This window comes from Ambystoma mexicanum, chromosome 2q (assembly GCF_040938575.1).
Source record: "Ambystoma mexicanum isolate Mex_15411 chromosome 2q, UKY_AmexF1_1, whole genome shotgun sequence".
Lineage (NCBI taxonomy): Eukaryota > Metazoa > Chordata > Amphibia > Caudata > Ambystomatidae > Ambystoma > Ambystoma mexicanum.
This window is the reverse complement of record NC_090924.1, coordinates 610,158,235-610,175,095: the sequence shown is the minus strand read 5'-3', so window position 1 is coordinate 610,175,095 and position 16,861 is coordinate 610,158,235. Positions and strand designations below refer to the sequence as shown.

At 46.1% G+C, this 16,861-nt stretch overlaps 1 protein-coding gene across 2 annotated transcripts in view; it reads left to right on the top strand.

The window, feature by feature from the left end:
* OXSR1 (oxidative stress responsive kinase 1) overlaps positions 1-16,861 on the top strand; it is a 1,686,100-nt gene that overhangs the window by 716,185 nt on the left and 953,054 nt on the right. The gene's annotated exons all lie outside the window — the stretch shown is intronic.

The following is a 16,861-nucleotide window of genomic DNA, read 5'->3' as shown; positions in this document are numbered from 1 at the left end:
TTGGACATCTCAATTTACCACAGAGGTGTATGGACATCCTAAAGGAATCTAGGAAACCAAACACAAGGCACTGTTACTTTGACAAGTGGAAGAGATTTGTTGTCTGGTGCCAGAGTAGACAAATCAACCCAGTTGATTGCACTCCTTCCACTATTGTTACATACATGCTCCACCTGCTAGATGCAGGATTGGTTTTTAACTCACTGAAAGTACACCTGGCAGCCCTGTCGGCATACACCACTTCCCATAACAAGGTCTCGTGGTGGAAAGTACCAGTAGTTAAAGCCTTCATGGAAGGATTTGAAAGACTTCACCCTCCTATTTCTAACCCACCACCAGGGTGGGACCTTAATGTGGTGCTATCTAAGCTCATGGGCCCCCCTTTCGAGCCCATGCATAAAAGCAGTCTCAAACACCTGACTTATAAAACGGCCTTCTTAGTAGCTATTACTTCTAAAAGAAGGGTCAGTGAAATTCAGGCTCTGTCAGTGCAGGATCCCTTCTTTACTGTCCATAAAGACAAACTGGTTTTACACACACACCCTAGGTTCTCACCTAAGTTTATATCTAAATTCCACGTAAACCAGTCCATCGAGCTTCCGGCTTTCTTCCAGGACCCTCAAAGCTCGGCTGAGGTGAAACTACACACCCTAGATGTGCGTAGGGCGGTCCTCTACTATGTAAATAAAACCAGACCGCTAAGGAAAAACAGATCAACTGTTTGACTCCGTAGCTACAGGCAGAGAGGGGGATCGCGTCTCTAAAGGTGCCATCTCGAAGTGGATTATTTACTGTATCCAGCTGTGTTACTCACTCTCTGAAAGAACTCTGCCTTTCACGCCAAGAGCCCACTCTACAAGAGGCATTGGGGCCACTCTGGCTTTCATTGCAAATGTACCCCTTGACACCATTTGCAAAGCAGCTACTTGGAGCTCTATTCACACTTTTACTCAGCATTACTGCATTGACACCCATTCCAAGGCAGATACACAAGTGGGACAAGCGGTTCTAAGACATTTATTTGCTCATGACCCTTCTCACATCCCACCTCCTTCTTCTAACACTGCTCGCTAATTTATGCACAGCATGTGATCTAAGCAGATTCCACAAGCCTCAGAAGGGATACATTACTCACCGTAATTGTATTTATGATGATTGTATCTGCTTAGATTCACATGCGACCCACCCTTCCTTGCCTCTGAGAGAAGGCGCATGGATGCTTGTAGTCATATATATATATATATATATATATATATATATCTATATAATATATATATATCTATATATATATCTATATATATCTATATATATATATATATATATATATATATATATATATATATATATATTTTTTATTTATTTCTGTGGCTTGTGGAATCTGCTTAGATCACATGCTGTGCATAGGCCGACATCTAATGGAAGTGCAGAGTATTAGTGTTTTCGAATTTCAAAAAGTGACGTTGAACGGGCGTACCGGTAATACTATCTCTAGTGTGACGTCCACGAAATCCATGGTCCTTCACCATCGAGGTACCTCAGTTATTTTTCCACCATTATACATGGGTGCTATTTTGCTGGGTTCTCCTTTTGGCATACAGCCATTGATTTATGCAAATGAGTTTCTCTTCCTATCCATTATATCATACATCAGCGGCTATCTAGAACATCCGACAGCGGTGAAGATACGACCTTTGACGACTCCCTTCGACTGATCCTTCCGGCCTTGGAAGTTCCCTTCGGCCCTCACAGTAGGGTGAGAAGGGGGTGGGGGGAGTCTTTCCATTATGGATAGAACCCCTTTAAAATGTTCCCCTAAGTGCAACATAAGGTTCCCTTGGGTCGACAAGCTCCTGGTGTGCAACCTTTGTCTCCCTCGGATCACGTCGAAGGGACCTGTCGAGCCTGTAAGCTCTTTAAACCCAAGACGTTAAAGGACCGTTTAACCAAGCGCTGGGCCCACCATGCCAGGCAGGTCGAGGCCACCATGGACGTGGAGGGGCTTTCAGCGACGGCAGCAACACTGCGTTATCCAATGGCGCTGGGGATACTTCAGTTTCCCAAGCGGAGGCCCCCAACCACATCAGACAGGCCGGTGGCCTTGTTAAGAGGACGACACCCGGCGGCAGTTGTGCTTTCACTGCCCCTTCCACTAAGCACACAACCCACGGCCGAGACGCGACATGTTCGTCGAACAAAGGCCTACGTGCGACTTCCATGGAGAGGTCTGTAGAATTACTGTCCTCTGGGCACTCAGTCCTGTCGCCACATGACAGGCCCTGACTGTCGGTAGACGGAACAGACGTTGTGACTAAATCCATTCCTGAACGTCGCATGTCCGTAAACGAGACTTCATATCTTTCTGTAACTGAAGTTCAACTTTCTTTGTCAAACGGTAAAAAACCCTATAAAGGCGGGACTAGCCCATTTGGTAAAAACACGTCCCAGAAGGCCTAATGAAAGGGAGGGAGTCCAAGAAGAAGTCTTCTATACCCCTCACAGGGAAACGTCCGATAAAGATGGGTTCCCACACAAGGGTACGGACTCGTAGGAACAGGATTCCTTGTCTAAAGCCCTGAAGAAAAAGGGCCAGCCTTCACCACAAGTCCCATTCACTCCTCTGGGTCAGGGGTTTTCTTTGGACTGTATGTCCATTCCTAGCTCTGCCAAATGGACATGTGAAGATATTGATAGGGTCATGAAAAAGATGACCTTCATGGCAAACTTTTTTGAAAAGGACCCTCATTACTTTTGAGTCTTCAGTCCACCCCTCCCAAAACCGCGCCCTCTGGTTCTCACGTCCCTGTATCGGCCACTGCTTCTCAACCCCCTTCAAAGAGTTCTTGCCCTGATACCCAAACTATTCCATCGCAGCAAGATCCCCCCCAGTCATTGACCCTTATGACCTGAAGATTGACTACCTCCATGTAACCCAAGAGGCTGCAGATCCTTACTATGGTGATGATGATGAAGAGCCAGACATGTATATCAGGGACTGTCCTGTCAACCAGGATCCCGCTGGTGCTGATTCGCCTCTAGATAACCAGCCACTACTAAACGACATACTCACCAAGGCAGCTCTACACTTCCAGATATAAAATGCTGGAAACCCAACAAGACAAAGTCTTTTTTGGTGAAATTTTGGGGGATAAGAAGGCTGTCACTCAGTTCATTCTCCTCCTGCAGTCTATTCAGCGTAAGATATGACCCTCGCTGGAAACGCCTAACCAAACACGCACAGTTAATGCCCACATCGAGAAGCTCTTCCGACCTGCTCCATCAGACGCTCTCTATATCAAGGGACACCTCAAACCTGACTCTCTTGGAGTTACGAGGGAGAGAGCAGGAACACCCTTAGCCTCTTCAGAGGCCCCTCCGGACAAGGAGAGCAAGAAGCTGTACACAATGGGGAGGAAAGTGGCCCCTTTGGCTGCCTTTCAGGTGAGGAAGCTAATACCACCACTCTTCTGGTGAGTTACAACTGCCATGAGTGGGATTTAAGTATCAGCTTTGTTATCATCAGCCCCTGAACCCCTCAAGACAAAATTGGTCCTTGTGGCTGCAGAAGGCAGGGCAATTTCAAGCTGCATTTTAGAGTAATCTGGACGCCGCTGACAATGCGGGCTGGATTATTGCAAAGGGGACTATTGTGAAGCGTCATGCTTGGCTACGCCAGTTCGCCTTCAAGCAAGGGACGCAAGCCACGCTTCTTAATATGACCATTGAGCCCAACGTACTCCTTGGAAAGGCTGTTAAAGACACCTTGAAAACTGCTAAAGAAGAATACGATACACTAAAGTTGTTGGGCTAGTTAACTAATAAACCCACTGGCCTGAGAAGCAATCGTCATTTTTGTCACTCACGTGGACAAAATTCACAAAGTGGTTCAGGCTACAACCGGAATCAAGGAGCATCGTGGGGTAACAACCAAGGCCAGCCCTTACAAGGTTACCAGAGAGGTCAGCGCAGATCTGGCGGCCGGGGAGTTCCTCCTCCTCTAGAGGTGGTACCACACCTCCAAAACAGTGACTACTCGCTTCAGGTGCCCTCCTATGTCTCTCCAGTAGGAGGGCGTATTTTAAACTTCACCCAAGCATCGGAGGGAATCACCTCGGACAAATAGGTGCTATACACCACAGCGGGTGGTTATTGTGTGGAGCTAATCCAGCAACCCCCGTAACCATCCCCCATGCCAGAAGACTCTCGACGGAAGACCAACGCATCCTCAAGGAAATCGCAACGCTGCTCCAAAAGGACGCTATAGAAATCGTCCCGGCCAACCAGGTAAACAAGGGTATTTATTCAACCTACTTCCTTGTGCTAAAGGAAGATCTAACAATGCGCCCAGTATTAGGCTTATGCCCTGCAAACAAATGTCAAGCCACAAATGTTCTGCATGACTATGCTACTTGAAGTAATCCCTCTGCTAAAGTGGAGGGGTGGGGGGATTACATGGCAACATTGGATTTGAAAGATGCTTATATTCATATTTCAATGTTCCCAGCGCACAGAAGATTCTTGCGGTTCAAGTTAGCAGACTAGCACTATCAATTTAAAGTGCTATCCTTCGGCATAGCATCCGCACCAAGGGTATTCACAAAGGTACTGGCGGTGGTGGCAGCGCACCTGCGTAGGGAGGCAATCCCAGTGTACCCTTACCTCGACGACTGGCCGTTTACTGGGGAGACTCCACAAGTTTGCAGGCAAAACATTTAAAGAACTATCAACCTTCTCTTTCAATTGGGCTTCTCAATAAATGAGAAAAATCAAGCCTAGTGCCAAGCACAACCAAACGGTTCCTAGGAGCTGTAATAAACTCAGAAGAGGGGTTGGTCTCTCCATCAGAGGAAAGAGTCCAAAACATGTTACTGCAAGTTCCTCATCATCCAGCCAGCTGCCAGATAAGTGTATGTAAAGCTATGTGTTTGCTAGGCATGGTGGCCTCTTGCATTTACCTGTTACCACACGTGCGCCTTTGCATGCAAACTTTGCAGGAGTGGTTGGCGAAACTGTGGTCTCAGGCAAGCGGTCAGTGGGACGATCTAGTGGTTGTTTCGCCAACACTAGTACAAAATCTTCACTGGTGGACAAGAGAAAATCTGTTGAAGGGGGGAAAACCCTTTCACGATACGGAGGTACAAGCGATTGTCACAACAGACGCCTGGTGGGTTGCTCACTACCTTCATCACACAGCACAAGGTCTGTGGACTCATGCTACGGAGCATAATCACATCAATTTGCTGGAACTTCAAGTCCTCACTGACGGCACTACAGCAATGTTTTACATCAACAAACAGGGGGGCACATGTTCTCCAAATCTGTCCAAGCTAGTGCAACAAATTTGGAAATGGGTACTCAAATGGAAACAAGTGACGCTCATCCTAGTTCCTCCTGTGTGAGCAAGAAAACCTTGGTATCCACATCTGCACAAACTGCCGATGTGCGATCCCACAAAGCTCCCATACCTGACCAATTTACTCACTCAGCACGGGGGATTAACAGTGCACCCTAAATTAACTTGACAGCATGGCTCCTCTCCTGAAGTCCTAGAGTTTGGACATCTTAACCTACCACAGTGTATGGATATCATGAAGGAAGCACGAAAGTCTAACACTAGACACTGTTATTTCGACAAGTGGAGATTTGTAATTTGATGCCAGTCCAAACAAATTAACCCCATATAATGTACCCCATTCTACATTCTAAATTACATGCTCCACTTTCTAGACTCAGGCTTAGAATTCAACTCTTTGAAGGTCCACCTGGTGGCCTTGTCAGCCTACCCCTCCTCCCACAATAAGGTATGGTGGAAGGTGCCAGTCATCAAGGGATTCATGGAGGGAGTAAAGAGGCTTCACACTCGGTTTCAAACCCGCCGCCACAATGGGATCTCAATGTAGTACCCGATAAGCTCATGAGACCCCCTTTTGAGCCAATGCACAAGTCAAGTCTTAGACACCTGACTTACAAAATGCCTTCTTAGTGCCTATTACTTCCACAAGAAGAGTTAGTGAATTACAAGCATTGTCAGTGCAGGATCCTTTCTTTGTCTTACACAAAGATAAACTGGTTTTACTTTCTCATCCTAGGTTCTCCCCTAAGTTCATCTCTAAATTTCATGTGAACCAGTCCATTGAGCTTCCGGCTTTCTTCCAGAAGCCAAAGAGCTCAGCTGAGGTAAAACTTCATACACTAGATGTAAGAAAGGTGATCCTTTACTAGGTAAACAAGACCAGACTGCTAAGGAAAACAGACCAAATGTTTTTCTCCGTAGCCCCAGGCAGAGAAGGGGGATCGCATTTCCAAGGATGCTATCTCCAGATGATTAGTCAGGTGCATACAACTGTGCTATTCCCTGTCAGACAAGACTGACATTCACACCAAGAGCTCACTCCACAAGGAGCATGGGAGCTACTATGGCATTTATTGCAAATGTCCCGCTAGACGGCATTTGCAAAGCAGCTACATGGAGCTCAGTACACACTTCCACTCAGCACTACTGCATTGTCCCCCTTTCCCAGACAGATAGTTATAGGGTGGGTCCCAAAAAGTTTTTTTTTCATAGACTGGGGAAAAAAACATTGAGCACAGCTACAGCCCGAATAGCTGGATCACTTTTCACCAAATGTGTGGCAGGAGCGGGGGCTTGGGCCAGAAAGCATGCTTTTGTGTGTTGGGTGGAAATCGGACTGGTCATTTTGTTGCAAAATACTGAAATGTACGTCCCAAAAAATTAGTGATGTCTGGGTCCACTCCACTGACCCAGTTCCTTGTTCACTCCGCGGACCGAAGTCTCATTGGCCTGCGGTACGCCGTGCTGTCGGCAAACAGTGGACGCGGCCGGTGGTTGGCTGGAAGGGAAGCGTGCTGTGCGTCAAAGGTTTTGAGAAACGCTGCCATGGCGTATCGGAGGACATTGTTGCGGTGTGTGGGGCAAGGATCTACGCTACTGTGTGCATGACTGGGCCTTTTGTACGTACCAGTGTGCATACTAAAATTAGTCATATGTGGCTCCGCTCCGCTATCCTATTTCCCTGTTTGCAGCGCGGTCAAAACTTTGATTGCACTGCAGTGTGCAGTGACGGGATGTGTGAAAAGTGTTCCATGCCAGCGGTATGTTGTATTGGAGGACAACGCAGTGGCAAAAGGATCTGAAAAACATAGTGTACGGCACCTGGTGGTGGGAAGGCGGGATGGAAAGGGTGCGAGAGTGTGAAGTGCTTCATGTGATATATATCATTGTACAAGAATACGGTGGTGTGATAGCGCTATCCTTGCATGCTCCGGCAATGCACTACCTCAACAGGCAACTATCTTGTGTGGTAATTGTAGGCAGCCTTAGTTATGGCATGAGTTACAGCGACAATGTCTTTCTTTCATGAGTGGTGGCAGGCACATTTGCAGAAGGGGAGTGCATTGCACGACACTTGAGGATGTCAAAATAGCATGTACTATGGTGTGTTGTGTGAGTTAAGTCCGTAGCCTCTTGCATGAATGGCTGCAGCCCTAGCACAGAAAATGATGTCCACTGGTTGAAAATGTATTTCCACTGATTGAAAGTAGCTGCCACATTGTTGCTTATTGTGTGCGATTTGGCTGCAGTGCACACAATGTTGTTGCATGTGTGTGGTGATTGGTAGAACAACCAACATTTGTCGGTGTATGGGAGGAGATGGTGCAGTGACCAGCTGAACAGTGTGTCCGATGGGTGTATTAATGGAATAGTATACATATGGACGAGGTCCCATTGCAAATGTTTCTTGTATGTGCTTGCGTAATGTCCATTGTGCAGATTAGTAAGTGTTGCTGTACAGTATGCAACATTGGTTCTATGCATGTACTAGAGTTGTGGGAGCAGGCTGAATGTTGCACAGATTGTCTTGTTTGGTTGGCATGCTTATAATGCTTTCTGATTGTAAGTGGGTAGCAGTCCCAAACACAGTGGTATGTTTCTGCATTACGGTAAGTAGAGCATGTGTCCTTGCGTCCCTGTTTTATGGTGTGGCGGTTGGGTGGAAGTGCTGGTGCCTATGTTGCCTTGGATTTCTGACACATGCGTACCTGGTCGCCTGCATGGCTCTGTTATGTTGTGGTGAGTGTGGCGTAGGCCTGGACTGTTGGGTGCCAAAGGCCATGCACCCAACAGCCTAGGCCTTAATCACAGCCTCCACAATGTAATGCAGCAATGCAGTTGTTACTGTGCATGCATTTGCAGTTGGTGAGTAGCACACAATGGTTGTGGAGGACAGTGTGCACTTGGTGGAACAGCAGTAGTGTGCTGCTATACATACATTACTGTATGGTGTACATCATTGCCCCTGTTGCACAATAGCGAGCTACATGTCACCATATGCGTTTGCTATGGGTAGGCCCTTATAAGACACTTGCTTGAAGTGTTTTACCACATTGCGCTATGAAAGCAAGTAATTAGCATCAGAAAGTTGCAATATGCACAATGTACACAGCCACTCACATACTGAATGCACAGGCAACGCAATGTAATTGAGCGATGTATTTACAGATGTGGCCTGGGTGAAAGTTGGCAGGCACATTTGCAGATGGGGCCTTTATTACACATGACATGAGAAGTAAAACATAGGTTGCACCAGGGTGTGTGGTGAGGTCCAGCGGTCCATGATGGTAGATGAATGGCAGAAGCAGAGAACAATGGAGAACGCATGAAACTTGCAATGTACACTGCGGTGCGGTGTACTGCGTGTGCTAAGCCTGTAGGCCCATCTATGAATGGGTGCCCACCTTGCACTGGCAAAAAAGTGCTGTGTGGTGCAGTAGGTTTTACAATGTTGCCTTTGATGTGCGGTTTGTGATTATTGCATAAAATGTTGCTTTTATGGTTGTGGGGATTGCTTGCAATTCTTACACTGTGTAGGATATGCCTGGACCTGATGGAGTGACTACTGCAGTGAGTCCTGTGGGGGAAGAGCTGAAATAGTGGATGCCTAGTAGTGGCTAGGGGTGACCTGCATGTACCTGGCCACTTGTTCACCTTAATAAGTTTGTTGAGCTGGGTGTGGCCAAGGGCTACAGTGTTGGATGTATGGCAAAAAGCCTGTAGCCCATAGGCCAGTCACCGAAGAGGTTAGGTCTGCTAAATAGCACGCCACTACAACGCAGGCATGCAGGTCTCTGATGGCGGTGACGTTGAAAAAATGGTTGAGCAGCACAAGTGAGCCGATATGCGTCTGGTACCATATGGTACTCATTATGCCACCACCTTGGACATTAGGGAGCTACATGCGGTTGATTTGAGTTGCCCTTTGCACCACCCACCATATGTTACGTTTCTGGATTGTGGTATGTGGGAAATATTCTCTTTCATGGGGCCATTATGATGTTCTGGGTGTAGGTAAGGCCTACAATATTGGGTACATGGCCAAGGGCCGTAGGCTGTTGGTTATGCACGCAAGAGTCTATACCTCGATGACAGCCAGCATACCATACTGCAGCCATGTAGATTTGCCTCGGTTTCTGTCCGAGGATGGTGACCTTTGAATAATGGGTGTGGAGAGCATTTTACACTTGGTGGAACAGCAAAAGTGCGGTGCTATGAGTTCTCAAGCACATGGCGTAGGTAATTGTATGTGTTGCACATTAGGCTTTAATTTGCCCACAGCTAGAGGTCGGGAGATGTTTTATAAACAGAAGCATGTGTGCTTTTATGTGCAGTGCTGGGATGTTCAGCACCGACTATGACAGCATTAAGGAGCAAGAATTGCATTGGGTCCAAGGAAATGTAATTTTTTGCCCTCCATTGGCAATGCTGTTTTATTTGCCACTCTGCACACAGCATTTTATACAATTCTGTAGAACTGTAAGAGAAACGTTGACGTTCAGTACGTACAAGTGTGAGGAGGAAAAGGGAACAGAAATGCATCGAAAGACATAAAAAACTTTAAAATGTGTAAGCAAGCAGGTACATAACAAAAACAGGACAAAAAAAACTTTTCTTTTCTGAGACAGTACTACAGACCCAACTCCTTATGCTGTTTTACATTTACCCCCCACCACGTAAAGTCAACGGTTAACACTGTACTTTACACTTCCACGTGCCACATAAAGCTATTTTCTGGATGGGAGCCATGGAAAGGAAAGTGTGGAGCGAAACACATTGTTTATAAGGTTGGTGGGTCAGGTGTGTACTCAAACAGTGTACCATATGTTTTCTTTGCACAAAGGAAGTGCAGACGGCTTTGGTGGAAGTGATCAATGTAAGGAGGCAGCCTGGTGTATGCATCAACTGTATGTATTGCTTTGGAGTTAGTAACATGCAAGGTGTGCTGTGTGCCCAATATTTTGTGAAAAGTGTGCAGTAAGTGGGGTAGTGTGGAAAACCAAAAACAACTCTGCAGTGTATACGGTAAGTGGCAGGCATCCTTCTGTTGTGCATGCATTGTGTGTATGATATCATATGATGTGCAATTGTATGCTACGTCATTCGTAGTGTGCATACACACACTTCGAGGGGATTGGGTCCTCCGACGTATTCCATATCTATGACGGTAATCACCACAGTTGTGCTGCTTCGGAAAATCTTTCGGCGTCCTGCGTCGATGTCGATACGCCGTCCTCGAGGACCTCCTGCGACGGCCAACATCACCGGATGTTATAAGTAGGACGCACGACGCCCGTAGCCTCAGTTGTAGTTTTTCCCCAGAACATGTGGCACCAATCTTCTGCCAGTTTAACCACAGAAAGCCTTGCAGAAATGTAAGCGGAAATCGCATAAGAAATGGAATATGTCGTCGGACCATCCCATCGAAAGAACGTCATCAGGTAAGAGAGTAACTTGTTTGTCTAGCAAAGCACAACGAGGTGACGGAAGGCAAACAGAGGGGAGACAGAGACAATGAACGTACTAGGCCAGGTGTGACTTTGATAGCCCAAGTGCATGGGTGGAGGAAGGGGAAGGGTACAGTACATGGGAAGAAGAACAAATGACAATAAGTAAAAATACGGGTCAGTTGTGGGAAGCGTACGGATAAGTGCACACACAAGGTGGTGGATGCACTGTTAGGCATACAGGAAACCGTACTCAACTGCTGGGTTTTCTAGAAAGCCAGTGTAGGGGTATGCCTGGCAGGGGGAGGTGACATGGGTCCAACGTCATCGTTGTCAGGTAAGTAGTGCAGATTAAGTGTACGACATGCAGTTAGCCGGGGAGATGAGCAGAAACAGTAGACGCAAAGAGAAAGATTTTGAGGTGCTTCCAGAACCGGCAATGGTTCCCCTCAAATGTCAAGGAGGCAGGGAGCATGTTGCAGAGGGAGGCCCCAGGTGAAAAAGCACATATATTTTGCAGAAGCGCGTGACCCTGATGGAGTTGGAGACGGATGAGGGAAGAGCTTGCGCACGCAGATATATAGGGAGTTACATTTGAAGGTATTGTGGGCCCAGAAGGCCTTCTGCATTATGCAGAGTCTTCTCACTTCATTCCTCGCAGCCACTGGGAGCTATTGGTGACACTTCAGTGCTGGAGAGATATCATCCCAAGTCGCCTCCTCTTCTGGATGCATTGCAGAGGGCGGAGAGTAGAAGGGGGGCCGATTTAAATAGAGCCTGCTGTAACAGTGCAGCCTACCTAGAAGTACAGCTGTGCAGACAATGATCCTTGGGAAAGTTGGTTTCCCTGGGTACGATGCATTGAATGCTGCTATTGATGCCATTTTTGTTCAATTGATGTAGGAGGAGGTGGGTTAGTGGGGAAAACATTTCTTAGCATTGTCAGAAGCAAAGCAGGGAGTTCCTGTGGCAATATTTCACTGTATGATATGGGTCCATGAGAACGTTGCAAGCACATATAACTAACGTGCCACTTCATAGTAGTGGATACGGAAAAAAACAGTATGCTTTTAAAGACCATAATGGCCACTCGGTGTGCAGAGGCACTTATAGCACAGTAATACGCTTTCTGCAGAAACATTTCTCGTACCTTAAATGTGTGGTAGTGGGTGCGCAAGTGGATGAATGTGGATGCACAGATTTTGCAATCTATTACCGAAATTTGTAGTGGACATGCTGGCAAATGACCGTAAAGTAGTAGGCTGATTTTCTAACGGTACCTATGAAGTGTTGTGCAGCAGAGACAATGTTAAATGGTAACGTCTTGGATGACATTGGTGGAATCGTGTGCCCATTTACCCGTATCCAATGTGGTGATGCTGGACAAAAGGTAGTGGAAAGTGAAGGACTGCTACTGCTTTCCTGGGGTGCGGCCCCTCTGTAGTTTGGGAACCGCACATGCCACAATCTGCGCTTTTTACGTGGTTGTCCAATGAACATGGGACTTTCGGGATTATCAAATCAGGTACTGTGGCAGTGGTTCAGAGGAAGGGGCGTTGAAACTACTGTACATTATTCTCTGCGTAGTGAGGCTGCCTGACATGGCGAAACCCATTGTGTTGCCTATAGGTGATGCCTTTCTACTAGAGCTGCCCAAGTATGCCCTGGAAAGAAACTTTGATGGAAATTTCAGGTTGGAAGGAGTAGTAGCATTGTGGAACGGTGTCTACGAGCGCAGTTTAGCCGACATGGATGCACTTTGCAAAGACCTGGCAAATTTCGGTAGAGCCGAGGTTATAGTCATCGTCTAAGGCGGCTTGTACATGGGTTTCATGTGGTGTTTAGGCTTGTTCTGCCGACTAAAGAGGTTGGTAAAGCTAGTGAAGCAGCTTTTTCCAGCGACCAAGGTGCTGTTTTCATCGATAACACCACGAATAGTGTGGCCCACTGCTCATGGATGTTCCGAGCCAGACGTAGGATGGTGTCTCATTAACAGAAGTATGCATACTTTTTTGTCCACTGCTAGGCTGTTCTTCTGCAACAGTCACCTCATTAGTTGTGGAAATGCAGCATTTTTCCAACTAGATGGCATTTCCTGGTCGTCAATTGGTAATAATGTTTTGTTTGCAAGTCTACAAGATGCGGTGAAGGTGAAGAGTTTACTGTCACAGTGTCCGCACAAGATTAAAGTAATTTTAAAGAAAAATTAGGTGTTCCTCTAGAAGCATCTAAAATACAAAAAATAACAAAGCTCTTTTAAGAGCCGGCCCTTATAATAAACTTCCCCTACCCTGGTTGCATGTTATGCACCCACGCTTGCACGCAGCAGGAAAGCCACATCTGGGGATTTTCAGGATGGCGGCAATGGAAATGGGACTATGGAGCCACAGGGATTGTGCAATAACATTTCTGGGCGGACTGTGTATGCAGAGGACTGATTTACAGAACTGATATGGTTACATGGAGAGCTGTTCAATGTCATTGGTGGAATCGTGTGGACATTTTTCAACAGTACGAAATTACGATGTGCGGCAAGAACAAACTGGAAATGTAAGAAGGAATGTTTGTGCTTCATTTGGAGAGGGCCGTCGCCATCCTTGGGTACACGCACACGCGTATACTCCCTTTTTCTGAAAGTTACCAATGACATTGCGACAATGGGGACTATCGCTGCTGCTGCTGCTGGTGTGGGTGCCACCAAGGCCCGTTCATAATTTTCGCCACTAGTGTGCAAACCCTAGGCACAGTGAAATGGCTGGTACTAGTTGCAGATGCACTGTAGGTGAGCAGATGTTGTGCACCATTACTTGCAGGGAAAACCTATGTGCCGCTGCTCAGAAAAGGCGCAAATACATTACACAGCACTTCTACGGTGTGCCTTTTGGGCGGATTGTTGTGGACATTTTTCAGCCGGAAAGCAGCCGTACATCGTTTGCAAACATGCATGCATGTACAATGGGACATAGTGATGTGTTTGTAAGCCTGTCCTTTCCAAGAAATACTGTGTACATTTTTTAACCCTATGCTTTGCCGCTGTCAGAGAGTCTGCCTCCTGTCCCTGAAATGAGGGCACACGCGCACCATCGGTGTGGTTGGCTGGTCAAGTTGGCACTGCGGTCTATGGAAATGGGACTGTACAGCCACAGGTATTGCGCAACTAAGTTTGTGGCCGTGGTATGTACGCAAAGGGCTGTTGTAAACAACAAATACTGTGACATTTTAATGCGCACTCAATGTCGCTGTGCTGCAAAAAAGACGCTGCAAAGGGAAGAAATAATGTTTCAGCTTCATCCGGACAAGGCCGTCGCCGTAATTGGGTAAACGCATGTGCGTATACTCACTTTTTCTGCAAGCTGCCTATGCCATTGGGACAATGGGGACTGTCGCTGCTGGTGTGGGTGACAGGAAGTGATGTTCATAATTCTCTCCACTACTGTGCATATTCAGTTAGAGTGAAATGGTTGCTGGTAGTTGCAGACGCACTGTAGGACACTACTTTTAGCCATTCCATCTTTGCTAAAAAGTGAAATGCAACCAATTTCTTCTAGAAATGGTTTCAAGAGACACACTTTTACCCCAGCCTACCCAGGCCTGTCACAGGCATTTGTAACATTCTGCTCAAGAACATTCAGAGGCCCCCCGCAGTGTTTGTGTACCGTCTGCTGTCTGACTGTGTAGGAAACTGAGTGATATCTTATGATGGTCTGTAATGCACTTTGCACAGACACCCACCAGTGTATGTGTACTTTGTGAGGTCTGAGTGACTGTGTAGGAAAGTCAGTGATGTGTTCTGTGAGTCTCTAGGCATGTTTCACAAACCCCCAATACTTTGTTCCTTGTGAGATCAAATCAACATAAGAGTACTTTTCGCCTCCTGAAGATCCACACTTTATGGTGAAACACATGTAGAGGACTTTATCTTGAATAACTAAGGATTCTTTTCTGGAATGATTTTGATGTAGATGTGTCATAATTCCTAATTACAGATTGTCCCAAATTGACATAGATGTGCTTGTTTTGCAGTAGTTGGTGTGGGAGTCTCGTGTAGCTCCTGTTGAGTGTTAAGCTAGGCAGGCCCTTCTCTGCTACAAGTAGCATCTACATTTCTCCTAGCCGCCCTGATTTTGGAACCCTGTATTGTATGTTTGCTCATATTATGGCCCAATTTTTCTGATGCTTACTTATTTAAATGTAACATTACGGTTTGTAACACCAAGTACACTTGTTTTTTGTTAAAAAGTGTAGGCTTTGTTAGGCCTCTACAAACCAAAATCTGTTTGTCAAGGTACACTTTGCTATTTAAAAAGTTACTGCATTTACTTACTGATTACACTATTATCACTTTCTTTACTTACTCGTCTTTACTCACTGACATGTCGGTTGTTTTACCAAGACCTGGTCATTCGTACCGAAGTAATACATGTGTCGTGATCTCATACATTGTTCACTAGGTTTCATCCAGTTCTAAAAATCCAAAGTGAATGGTGTATCACATTGTTATTGATATGTTTCAAGAGGAAATTGTGTTGTGCCGAGGAAGAAACTGGTGACACTATGTACACGTCACTCATTAGGTACTTCTCTTTATCATGATGGGTGAGAGGATATGGGATGGAGCACACCAGGCACTCCGCTCCTGTGATCTCTTGAAGGCCATATGCCAACTGAGGTCAATTTCCTTTGATGTCATAAGGTCAAAGTTAATGTGAAATAATTTTGTGTGATGTTATGTCCTGTCATTTGATTGGGTGAAGTTGATGTGGCATAATTTCCCATTATGTCATCAGTATGGTAGGTATGATTTTTGAAATGTTAACATGCCTACACATTTTTGGGCACAGAATGTTGGCATGTATGCTTTTGGACGACTGTCCTCTGGACACGTTTTGGGCGCACTGCGTTGTGTGCATGTGTGTGTATTGTGCATACTGTTTCCAATTTTCTGTTGGCTAATAGTTTGCAACACGTGCGCCGACAGTTTTGGGAAGATGCTGGTTACTTATAGGGTGCACCAATGGGATGCTTATTTGAATACATATCTGTAGGACGTGGGTACACGCCCCGACCACATTAACGTTCCTTAGCATATGCTGCAGAGTGCTTAGGTTACCAGGACACAGAGGCACATATACATATGCCTGTACTTGCAGTACGCACAAACGTCAGTTCCCACACGGATTGCTAGGTGGTGGACAACATGCAGCCATGCAGAGCCTGCTGCTGTCGTATGGATGCGTACATTGTGATTGTGGGGATTCTGTAGGACACTTCTCTATTGCTTAATTGCAAGCATTGCATGGAGGGGTGTGTGCCGCTGAGTCTGAACGCCAATTTCAGGAAAAAAAGCATACCACCAAAACACTTAGCAACACTATCATCATTAATGTTCACTTTTGCACATTCGTACTACCCATTAGGGTAGGGGTAGCACAATTCCATACTTTGGGGAAATGCGGATTTGCAGAACTTGGTTGTTGGGGAAGGAAGAGATTGCTGTGTCACTGTCTCGTCTCCCATGACACGATTTATGAGGGGATGGCGGCCTGCGACATGGGGAAGGAGTATACGTGCAGGTGTGCCACAGCTATTTCATTTTGTCCAAAATATTTGTTTGTACGCAACTTGAAAGGGGGCATAATTGTTCCTCGTTTTTTTCACTTTGCCTTCCAGCCTCTCCTTTTTGCTATTTGCACTGTTTCTTTCCTTTGCTATGCGCAAATGGTGGTGTGCAAGGATTGTGGCTTCTATTGACTTGCTTTCCTTTCCAATAGGTTTTCTTACGGAAAACAGAATGTGTTTGCTGTACATGTAGAATATATGGAACATAATGTACGCTTCACACTACAGTGCGCGCCAATGGGATTACTGTGGAAAGTAATTCTGTTATGAGGGACATTTCTTTCCTGCAACTCGAAGGTGCTTGGCATTGCCGCGTTACAAAAAGAGACGTTATACATATGTACTATTGTATACTGCAACACCTGTGTAATCATTAGAGACTGTTCTGCTTCCTTACTACATTGTACTGATGTTTTGCTGTAGGCTCTTGTCGGTCATTACTCTA